This window comes from Chiloscyllium punctatum, chromosome 23 (assembly GCF_047496795.1).
Source record: "Chiloscyllium punctatum isolate Juve2018m chromosome 23, sChiPun1.3, whole genome shotgun sequence".
NCBI lineage: Eukaryota > Metazoa > Chordata > Chondrichthyes > Orectolobiformes > Hemiscylliidae > Chiloscyllium > Chiloscyllium punctatum.
Genome location: NC_092761.1, coordinates 52,574,978 through 52,586,907, shown reverse-complemented (window position 1 = coordinate 52,586,907; position 11,930 = coordinate 52,574,978).

The window sequence follows — 11,930 nt, the reverse complement described above, 5'->3', positions numbered from 1 at the left end:
AAATTGACTAGCTGAAAGACGACAGAGAGTGGTGGGTTGATGGGAAATATCATGCTGGAGTTCAGTTACTCGTGGGGCACCGCACGGATCTGTTTTGGGTGCACTGTTGTTTCTCATTTATATAAATGACCTGGATGAGGGCATAGAAGGATGGGTTAGTAAATTTGCGGATGACACTAAGGTCAGTGGAGTTGTGGATAGTGCAGAAGGAGAGTAGTAGGTTACAGAGGGACATAGATAAGCTGCAGAGCTGGGTTGAGAGGTAGCAAATGGAGTTTAATGTGGAAAAGTGTAAGGTGATTCACTTTGGAAGGAGCATCAGGAATACAGAGTACTGGGCTAATGATCCTTGAAAGTTGAAGGTTGATAGGGTTGTTAAGAAGGCATATAGTGTGTCAACTTTTATTGGTAGAGGGATTGATTTTAGACCATGAGATCATGCTGCAGCTGTACAAAACTCTGGTGCGGCCTCATTTTGAGTAGTGTGTACAGTTCTGGTCACCGTATTATAGGAAGGATGTGGAAGCTTTGGAAAGAGTTCAGAGGAGATTTACTAGGATGTTGCCTGGTATGGAGAGACTGTTTTTGTTAGAGAGAAGAAGGTTGAGAGGTGACTTAATTGAGACATATAAGATAATCAGAGGGTTCGATAGGGTGGGCAGTGAGACCTTTTTTCCTTGGATGGTGATGGCTTGCACAAGGGGACATAGCTTTAAATTGAGGGTGATAGATGTAGGACTGATGTCAGAGATAGTTCCTTTACTCAGAGAGTAGTAGGAGTGTGGAATGTACTGCCTGCAATAGTAGTAGACTCGCCAAATTTAAAGGCATTTACTTGGACATTGGATAGGCATATGGATGAGAACAGAATAGTGTAGGTTAGGTGGGCTTCAGATTGATTCCATAGGTCAGTGCAATATGGAGGGCCGAAGGGCCTGTACTGCGCTGGAATGTTCTATGTTCTATGATTTTGTTTCTAAGCCCGAAGATAAGGGTGGTACTGCTGTGACATGGTCTACTGACCTCTACATTGCAGATGCTGAGTGCCAGCTCTCAGTTGTCTCCTCCTATCTCCACCTGGACCATGATCCCACCATGTCCTGCCATATTCTGAATGAAACAGAACCAAGGTTATCAGCAAAAGGTAAAGAATCTGCTGGAGGCAGAGACTCAGCTTGGTCTTAAACTCTGTACCTGAGGAGCCAGACCACAGCTTCTGGGTTTTTATCAACTGACCCATAGTGTTTGCAGTATCCAGTGTCCCCAACTATTTCTTGATATACACAGAATGAATCGAATTGGCTGAAAACTGGTCTTTGTAATGTTGTGAACCACTGGAAGAAGCTGAGCTGGATCATCCACTCGACATGTCCAGCTGAAGATTGCTATGAAAGCTTCAGCATTATCTTTTGCACTGATGTGCTGGATTCTTCCCTTATTGAGCATGGGAATACTTGTGAGTTATTTAATTATCCACCACAATTACAACTGGATGTGGCAGGACTGCAAATCTTAAATCTGATCCATTGGTTATGCGATCGCTTAGCTCTATCATTTGCTGGTTATGCTGTTTGGAACTCCTGTTTGGTAATTTCATCAGGTTGACACCTCATCTTCAGGTATGCCAGGTGCTGCTCCTGGCATGTCCTCCTGCAGTCTCCATTGAACCAGTGCTAATCCGCTGGCTTTAATGGAAATGGTTGAGTGGGGGATATGCTGGGACATGAGGTTACAGATGGTGTTGGAGTGCAATTCTGCTCATGCCAGTGTCTCACTGTGCCTCATGGAGATAGATCCCATCCGGTGCTGGGGATCTGTCCACCTTAATAACCTCTAGCCTACCCAACACATCTTCCCTACTTATGCCAACGTGATCCAGACTAATCAAACTTCTATCTCTAATCTCAACATTCATCATGTTCCTGTCCTCAGTGAACACTGATACAAAGTAATCATTCAGAATCTCACCCATTCTCTCAGGTTCGGCACACAGCCTTCCTTCATTATCATTTAGTGGACCAATCCTTTCTCTAGTTACCCACTTGCTTCTTACATAAGAATAAAATGCTTTGGGATTTTCCTTAATTCTGCTAGCTAAGGCTATTTCATTACCCCTTTTAGCCCACTTGATTCCTTGTTAAAGACTTGTCCTATTCTTCCGATATTCCTCCAGGGCCCGTTCTGTCCCCAGCTGCCGAGACCTTATGTACGCTTCCCTTTTCCTCTTGGCTAGTTGTACAATTTCTCCTGTCATCCACGGTTCATGAATCTTGCCCTCCCTATCCTTTGCCTTCAATGGGACATGCCTATCCTGCACTATCTTTAACCTATCTTTGAAAACCTCCCACATCTCAAATGTGGCCTTCCCTTCAAATAGCTGTGTCCCATCCACATTTTCCAGCTCCTGCCTAATTTTGATATAATTGGCTTTGGCCCAGTTTAGTACTCTTCCCTGAGGACCACTCTCTTCTTTATCTACGAGTATTGTAAAACTTACTGAATTGTGGTCACTGTTCCCAAAGAAATCCTCCACCGCAACTTCTACCACTTGTCCTGGCTCGTTCCCCAGTACCACGTCCAATACAGCCCCTTCCCTCGTCGGACGATTAACATACTGCTCTAGAAAACTCTCCTGGACACTTTGTACAAATTCTACTCCATCCAGACCTCTGATGCTAAATGTATCCCAGTCAATGCTGGGAAAATTAAAATCTCCCATCACCACTATCCTATTGCCTCTACATCTATTCATAATCTGTTTACCTATTTGTTCTTCTACCTCACACTCACTGTTGGGCAGTCTGTAATACAGTCCCAACAATGTAACTGCACCCTTCTTATTTCTCAGCTCCACACATAATGCCTCACTACTCAAGACCGCCATAGTGTTCTCCTTTAGCACAGCCGTGATATCATCCCTGACCAGCAATGCAACTCCGCCCCCTCTTTTATTTCCCTCCCTGTCCTGTCTGAAATGACTATATCCTGGAACATTCAGTTGCCAATCTGTTCTTGCACACTATACTATACTTACACACTATATATAAGTTCATCTGCCTTACACAACTATACTCCTTGCATTAAAGTAGATGCATTTCAGGTCACCAGTTCTTTTGCTCTCACCTGCTCTCTGCCTACTCTTCCCTTTATTAATGCTATCTTCATGATTCTTACAGTCTCCAGTCTCCACCTCTCTGCCTACTTGTTTTCTCTTCTGGTTCCCAGTCCCCTGCCACATTAGTTTAAAACCTCCCCAACAGCAGTAGCAAAAACTCCCCCCAAGGACATTGGTTCCGGTCTGGTTCAGATGTAGACCATCCCTTTTGTAATAGTCCCACCTTCCCCAGAACCGGTCCCAATGTCCAACAAATCTGAACTCCTCCCTCCTACACCATCTCTCAAGCCACGTGTTCATCCTGCCTATTTTTTCATTTCTACATTGGCTAGCACGTGGCACTGATCACTACCTTTGAGGCCCTCCCCTTTAACTTCTCTCCTAGCTCCCTGAATTCTTCTTTCTGGACCTCATCTCACTTTCTACTTATATCGTTGGTGCCTTTATTCACCAAGACAACTGACTGTTCACCCTCCCCTTTGAGAATGCTCTGCAGCCGATCAGTGACATCCCTGACCCAAGCACCTGGGAGGCAACATACCATCCGGGAGTCCCATTTTCAGCCACAGAACCGCCTACCTACTCCCCTCACAATAGAATCCCCTATGACTATGGCCCTATGAGTCTTTTTCCTGCCCTTCTGAACAGCGGTGCCCGCCACGGTGCCATGATCTTAACAACTACTGCCCTCCCCTGGTGAGCCATCTCCCCCAACAGTATCCAAAACGGTTATACCTGTTTCAGAGGGAGATGACTGCAGGGGACACCTGCACTGCCTTCCTACTCTTTTTCTTCTTTTGGTCACCCATTCACTGTCTCCCTCAGCAATCCTAACCTGCGGTGTGACCAGTTCACTAAATGTGTTATCCACGACCTCCTCAGCATCGCGGATGCTCCACAGTGAGTCCATCCACAGCTCCAGAGCCGTCATGTGGTCAAACAAGAGCTGCAGCTGGACACACTTCTTGCAAGTGTAAGAGTCAGGGACGTCAGACACATCCCTGAGCTCCCACATCAAACAAGAGGCACATGCCATGGGTCTGAGGTCCCCTGCCATTGTAAGCTTAGCTTGATATGAACTAACTAAAACCAAACAATGAACTTAAATATATGAAAAAGAAAGATAAGAAATAAAAGCCTTACCTTACAGGGTCTCTTTCTTCCAGTTAGAGGAGGGGGGGCAAGAGGGAGATACTACACGTGTAGTATCTCGGGTTTAGCCACTGCCCAAATATAAATTAAGCCTTACCTTCCCGGCAGCTTCACTCCTCCTTCTCTCCTTGCCACTCTGGCAAAATGGTTAGTGTTATTTTCAGTTTGAGGGTAAGGACCAGGTTGACGATTCTGGTTAGTGTTAGGAGTATGGTTATGGTTATGGTTATGGTTTCTCAGGAAAGACATTATTGCCACAGAGGGAGTGAAACTAAGCATCACCATGAACACTTTGACAGGGGTGGAAACCTGATTAGTAGAATTTGAATGTGGGAGGGAAAGGGCAATGCAGTGGTAAATATCACTGTATCCCAGAACCACAGACTAATGCTGTGAGTTTGAATCCTACCACAACAAAAGACAGAATTTTAATTCAATAAAAACACAGAATAAAAATTTGGCCTATTATAACCATGTAAGCATTTTTGATTGAGTTTAAAATGACCCATCTGATTGGCTATTGTCCTTTAGGGAAGGAAGTCTAACATCCTTAGCCAGTATGGCTTATATATGTCCCCAGATCCACAACAAAGTGACTGGCTCTCAACTGCCCTCTGGGCAATTAGAATGAGCAATAAATGCTGGCCTACTGAGCAACACCCACACCTAATGAATGAATAACAAAGAAAGCTCCAGGCAAGTTGGACATGGATTTGGGAGATTCAACCTGTTCAAGGAGAGGAAGGAGGAGTGGAGATGGGACAGGAGTTTCTGAGGTCACAAATAGGAAGGATGGGACTTTGTGGAGGTGAGCTGATGTGGAAGTCAGAGAGGGATGCTAGATTGTTTTAGTGGGAATAGGGTCAAGGGAACAACAGATGGGCCTCATGGACAAGGTAAGCACTGAGATGTCATGAGGGGAGAGAGGAGAAACTAGAGAATGATAAAAAAAAATACAGTGCTACTGTGATAGAGAAGCCTGAGAGCGAATTAGGCTTTTTCGTCATCAAAACAGAAGGTGGGCTTTGTTGGGCTAATTGGTCAGTGCAGGAATACTGTGGTGAAAGGAGTTGGTTATCTCAGGAATGTGACTTGAAAGAAGTCCTGGGATTTACATATTAATGAATCAAAATCTGCAACCTTTTTAAAAGATGAAAGACTTAACAGCAATTTAGGTTTGTTCAAAATATCACATCACTTGTACGATACTATGATCTTTTGCTATAAATTCTGTGTCCTATAATCCTGCTCTAAAAGCTACCTGACAAAGGAGCAGTGTTCCGAAAGCTAGTGCTTCCAAATAAACCTGTTGGGCTATAACCCGGTGTTGTGTGATTTTTACCTTTGTCGACCCCAGTCCAATACTGGCTCTTCCACATCATTCTGAAAGGAGACTCAGTTGGGATTTTGAAAGCAAGTTTCCAAGTGAATTGGGATTCACAGTGTTGTATTCCGATTACTTCAGATGTATACATTCAGGAAATGATAGTAATTGTCAGATCTTCAACCAAATGAATCACAGATTATTCCGAATAGAGAAATAAAGTCTGGGCTCAATGGCAACAGTGTCTGTGTTACACTGCCACCTACTGGCAAGCAACAGACCTTCATGTCAACAGCCCCACCACAAGAATCAATTGTCTTAAAAGGATGTAGTTAAATTTATGTTCACTTATGTCCAACTTCAGTTCGTATCAAATTATAGAATGATACAGTTAGACAAAGGCCAGTCACACTGCCTGTTTTGTTGAGTTATACAGAGCAGCCCTACCCTTGGTCTATCCTCAGATTCCTTTCTTTTTCTCTTAAATATTTTCTAAAACCCTTTTGAAAGTACAATTGAATCCTCATTCATCACCCTATCAGATAGTGCTTTCAGAGGCCCAAGTACTCTTTGCAAAATTAAACACTTTATGTTGCCTTTAGGTCCAATTGTAATCAAGTACATTCTGTGCACTGAACAATAAGTTCGTCAGCCATCGCTCTGCATTTATTTTATCAAAACTTTTTGTAGGAATAACATTAGAAGCTTGAGGCATACAAGGACGGAACACAAAGTTAGTGTAAACCAGGCATCGCAGTCCCAGGGTGCAAGGTAGACCCTTTAGAAGTGAGATAGGAAACATATCTGCACTTGGTGTGGTCACACTATGGAATTTGCTCCACAGAAGACCGTGGAGGCTCAGTCACTGAATCCATTCAAGAAAGAGATTGCTTTTTTTCAGATATTAAAGGCATCAGGTGTACAGAAAGAAAGTGGGAATATGACGTTTAGATATAGGATCAGCCATAATCATATTGAATAATGGAGCAAGTTCAAAGGCATGGATGGCTTACTCCTGCTTCTCGTTTTATATTCCTATCTTACCATTTATTGCCTATAAAACATATACATAAGCACAGCACTGCCAAAGCACTATTTTCTATTGGGTCTCAGTACCTTTGATCCAAGGATCCAAGCTCCATTTGCACATGCTCTGTAGCTATTGACAAAAATGTTGGTGGCTATGATCCTTTGGATGCGGATACTGGTGGCGTGAAAAGTGAATTCCAGAGAGGATCCGAAGAGTGTGGTGCTGGAAAAGCACAGCAGGTCAGGCAGCAACCGTGGAGCAGGGGAATCAATGTTTCAGGCATAAACCCTTCATCAGGACTGAGGCTTGTGGGCTGGGGGACTGAGAGGTAAGTGGGAGGGGGGGTGGGGCTGGAGGGAAGGTGGCTGGGAATGCGATAGGTTGATGAAGGTGGGGATGAAGGTGATAGGTCAGAGAGGAGGGTGGAGCAGATAGGTGGGAAGGAAGATGGACAGGTAGGACAGTTCAAGAGGGCGGTGCCGAGTTGGGAGGTTGGAACTGGGATAAGGTGGGGGAGGGGAAATGGGGAAACAGGTGAAATCCACATTGATCCCATCTGGTTGGAGGGTCCCAAGGCAGAAAATAAGGCATTCTTCCTCCAGGCATTAAGTGGGTAGGATTGGTGATGGAGGAGGCCCAGGACCTGCATGTTTTTGGTGGAGTGGGAGGGGGAGTTGAAGTGTTCAGCCACAGGACGATGGGGTTGGTTGGTTTAGGTATCCCAGAGATCTTCTCTGAAGCAATCCTCATGTTGGCATTCTGTCTCCCTGATTTAGAGGAGACCACATCGGGTGCAATGATGCAGTATGTGTGTGGAAATACAGGTGAATTTCTTGTGGGGCCTTGGATGGAGATGAGGGGGGAGGTGTGGGCACAGGGTTTGCACTCCTGCGATGGCAGGGGAAGGTGCCAGAGGGAAGGGTCGGTTGCTGGGTGCTGTGGAACTGACAAGGGAGTCGCAGAGGGAATGGTCTTTCTGAAACACTGATAGGGATGGGGGGTGAAATATATCTCTGGTGGTGAGGTCTGTTTGTATGTGGCAGGAGTGGCGGAGGATGATGCTGTGTACCTAGAGGTTGGTGGGATGGAAGGTGAGGACCAGGGGATGGGGGTGGTTCTGTCCTCATAGCGGTTGGAGGGGTGGGGTTCGGGTGCGGAGGTGCGGGAGGTGGAGGAGATACGCAGAAGGCCATCGTTGACCACGTGAAAGGGGAAATTGCGGGCTTTGAAGAAGGAGGCCATCTGGGATGTTCTACGGTGGAATTAGTCCTCCTGGGAGCAGATGTAGCAGAGGTGGAGGAATTAGGAATAGGAGCAAGTGTTTTTACAGGAGGCAGGTGAAGTCCAGGTAGCTGTGGGAGTCGGTGAGTTTCTAGTGAATGTTCGTGTTGAGTCAGTTGCTGGCAATGGAGATGGAGAGGTCCAGGAAGGGGAGGGAGGTGTCCAAGATGGTCCAGGTAAATTTGAGGTTGGGGTGGAAGGTGTTGGTGAAGTTGATGAACTGCTCAACCTCCTCGTGGGAGCACAAGGTGGCGCCGATACAGTCATCAACAGAAGATGGACTGTTCCACGTACCCGACGAAAAGGCAGGCATAGCTGGGGCCCAACTCTGCTCCTTTGGTCTGGTGGAAGTGGGAGGATTGGAAAGAGAAGTTGTTAAGGGTGTGGACCAGTTCAGCCAGTCGAATGAGAGTGTCAGTGGAAGGGTGCTGGTTGGATTGGTGTGAGAGAAAGAAATGAAGGGTTTGGAGGCTTTCGTCATGGCCAGAAGATGTGTGAAAGGAAATGAAAGTCATGGAGGAGATGAAGGGCATGTGTAGTGTACCGAACTTAGGTCCGGAGTTCCTGGACTAAGGGGGACGGGATGGTGCCAAGGTATGCAGAGATAAATTTGGTGGGGCAGGAGACAATGGGTCATCTGGGGCAGTCAGGTTTGTGAATTTTGGGTAGGAGGTAGAACCAGATGGTACGGGGTTCCCAGACCATGAGGTTGGAAGCTATGGGTGGGAGATTCCCTGAGGTGATGTAGTTGTGGATGGTCTTGGGGATAATGGCTTGATGATGAGAGGTGAGGTCATGGTCAAGGGGGCAATCGGAGGACGTGTATGCGAGTTGGCATCTGGCTTCAGCGGTGTAGAAGTCGATGTGCCAAACTACCTTTAAGCCCCTCTTCTCTGCTGGTTTGATGGTGAAGTTGGGGCTGGGCATTGCTATGGTATGAGGTTGGAGCGGGTGAGTGGGATGGGCAGGTTGAGGTGGTCAATGTCACAGCGGCAGTTGGAAATGAAGAGGTCGAGGGTGGGTAACACACCTGTCGGCCACGGTGGTGGGAGTCCTCAGATAAGGAGAAAAGTGGACTCTGATGTGATCCCCACCACCACTTGTGCAATCTCCAGCAGGATGCCACTTCCAGACACATAGTCTCAACCCCTCCCTTACGAACATTCCACAGGGACAATTCCCTTCAGGACACCCCATGGCATCTTTCCATGCTATTGTAGAAAATGTAACACCTGCTTGTTTACTGCCTCTCACTATTCAAAATTCAAACGCAGTTTCCAGTTGAAGCAGTAATTTACCTGCACCTCACTCAATCTGCACTACTTTATTCACTGTCTACAATGTGGTCTCCTCTACACTGGGGAGGCAAAATACAGAATGAGTGACCCGTTGCAGAACACCTTTGCTCTGATGGCAAAAAATGACCCTGAACTTCCTGTTGCCTGCCACTTCAACAGACTAACTGCATTGCCATGGCAACATTTCTGTTACAGCCCCCCTGCAGAATAAAGTAAACAGCAAAGAATGATTAGAGACAAACAATAGATAACGTATGAGAGAAATCTGGCCAGAAATATTAAAACAGACAATAAGAGTTTCTACAGATATCTTAAAAAGAAAATAGATAACAAAGTGAGTGTGGATCACATGGGAAGTGAGTTTGGAGAATTAATGATGGACATAAGGAACCCGATGCTGAATGAACAGGTATTTTGCCATCAACCTTCACTATGGAGCAGTGGTACCCAATCTTTCTATACTGACAGGCCACAGAGACTTACACAGAACACAATGATACATTCTTAATCTTGTATATAACTGTAAAAGTTATAAAGATGTTTATTAGTTTTTAATGCTCATCAATTTAAAGTCAGACTTAGTTAATTTAATATACAGTATTAATAGATTCTTACAATTCTCTCAGATTTTTTTACAATATGTGTGTACAGAAGATAATAAAGGAGAAAAAAGTCTGCCTGATTAAAAGTATTATACTTACTGAGTTTAGTGGGATATCTCAGATTGTCTGAGAAATAGATGAAACAACATGCTGGAAGCTCATGGTACATCTTTTCATTTTGGATCAATGTTCATAGGAAAACAAGGAATTAGCCTGTAATAAAACACAGTACTCACAGGTCAAAGTACAGCTAGCAGCTGCAGCATTTAGCATGATCGCCAATTGCTTCAAGATAGCAGTGGAACTGTAGAATGGGACAGACCGTCTCTGGGTCCAAGATCACATCTACCCCGATTACATGCCCTGCTGCTTTGGGAGGTGGCAGCTCAGACTCCAGACTATCTCTGATCTGGCCAATGAAAATATGGTGACCAGACACCACCCGTCACGAGTCACCGTTAGGACTAATGGAGTATTGGGCTTTAAATCAAGTCCCATTATGCCCGCAGTCAAATCAAATGTTAACTTTTTTAAGGTACACGCATAGCCCGTCAGTCTACCTGACTTTCAGTTTGGGCACATAGCAGTTTCTATGTTTACCATAAATTATTATTTATTATAAATAATTAGACTATAACTGCAGGTAAACAGATATGAATAACTGGTATATTACTTGACTAACTAAAATTCTAATCCCCAAATGAATTTCCCTTTACATGCATACAGACAAATAAAAAGGGAAAATATACTGTTGATGGGGGGAGTGAAAACTGTGTTCAGTGATCTTTGCTTCCAGTTTCTGAGGCTAAGACTACTTCGGCTAGCCAAACCTTTGTGCTCGGTTGTTTATCTCTGGAAGATTCCATTGGTTTGTAAGAGGGTGAACTGCAGAGAGTGAAAACACAGATAGGTGAGCTAACTGTGGGAGTTTAAATGTATAGATTTAATCCTTTGCATTCTTAAAATCTAAAACTGTGGGTAAAGGAAGAGTAGGTATTTAAGGGTTTAATTTTCTCTTTTCAGGCTAAGGAAAGTTTAAACAAGCTCAGCCAATTTGTGCCTCATGCCTTCATAAATTTCCCTTATTCAAATTTAATGGCATTGTTTCAGACTGAACTACCAGTACAGACCTGATGGAACAAAGGACCTTTTGTTGTGCTGTGGACCTCCATACTTTCAAATATAATTTAAAATTATATCATATTGTGGCTATTCATCCCTAAAGGGTCTTTTATAACAAGATTGTGAATTAGGGAAGGCAATAGCCTAGTGGTATTACCGCTGGACCCAGAAACCCAGGTGATGTTCTGGGGACCTGGGTTTGAATCCTGCCATGGTGGATGGTGGAATATGAATTCAATAAATATCTGGAATTAAGAGTCTAATCGTGACCATGAGTCTAGAAAAGCAAATTACTGCGGATGCTGGAATCTGAAACCAAAAGAGAAAACGCTGGAAAATCTCAGCATCTGTAAGGAGAGAAAAGAGCTGACATTTCGAGTCTAACTGACTCTTTGTCAAAGCTAAAGAAAGGGAGAAATAGGGAAGTATTTATACTAGGCTGAGAGACCGTACATGGCTCCAGAAGCAAAGGTAGCAATAAAGAGGTGATAATGACAATGCATAGAGAGATTATAGGGAGGTTAGGAGCTGTGAATGACCAAGGTTGAAGCCAGAGCTGTGTGACAAAATATGTGGGGGATGGGTGAAGCAGAGGCAAAATGGAAAACAGGGGAGAAGGACAGCAAAGAGGGAAGAGGAGAGGAAAAAGGTGATGGGAGAGTGGGGAGCAAGAGAAAGAGAGACAGTCAAGAAGTAAGAGGTACAGAACAGTGAAAAAAATATTTAAAAAGGATAAATAAAATACGTAAAATAAAATTACAGAGCAGAATGAAAACAGAGGGGTCGAGATGGGATCTGAAGTTGTTGAATTCAATGTTGAGACCGGCAGGCTGTAACGTACCGAGTCGGAAGATGAGATGCTGTTCCTCCAGTTTGTGTTGAGCTTCACTGGAACATTGCAGCATTTCTGTTCCAATGAACTACCAGAACAGACTGGTACTTCCCCCTTTGCTACCCTTTTCCCCTGTTTTCCACCTTGGTCATTCACAGCTCCTAATCTCCCTCT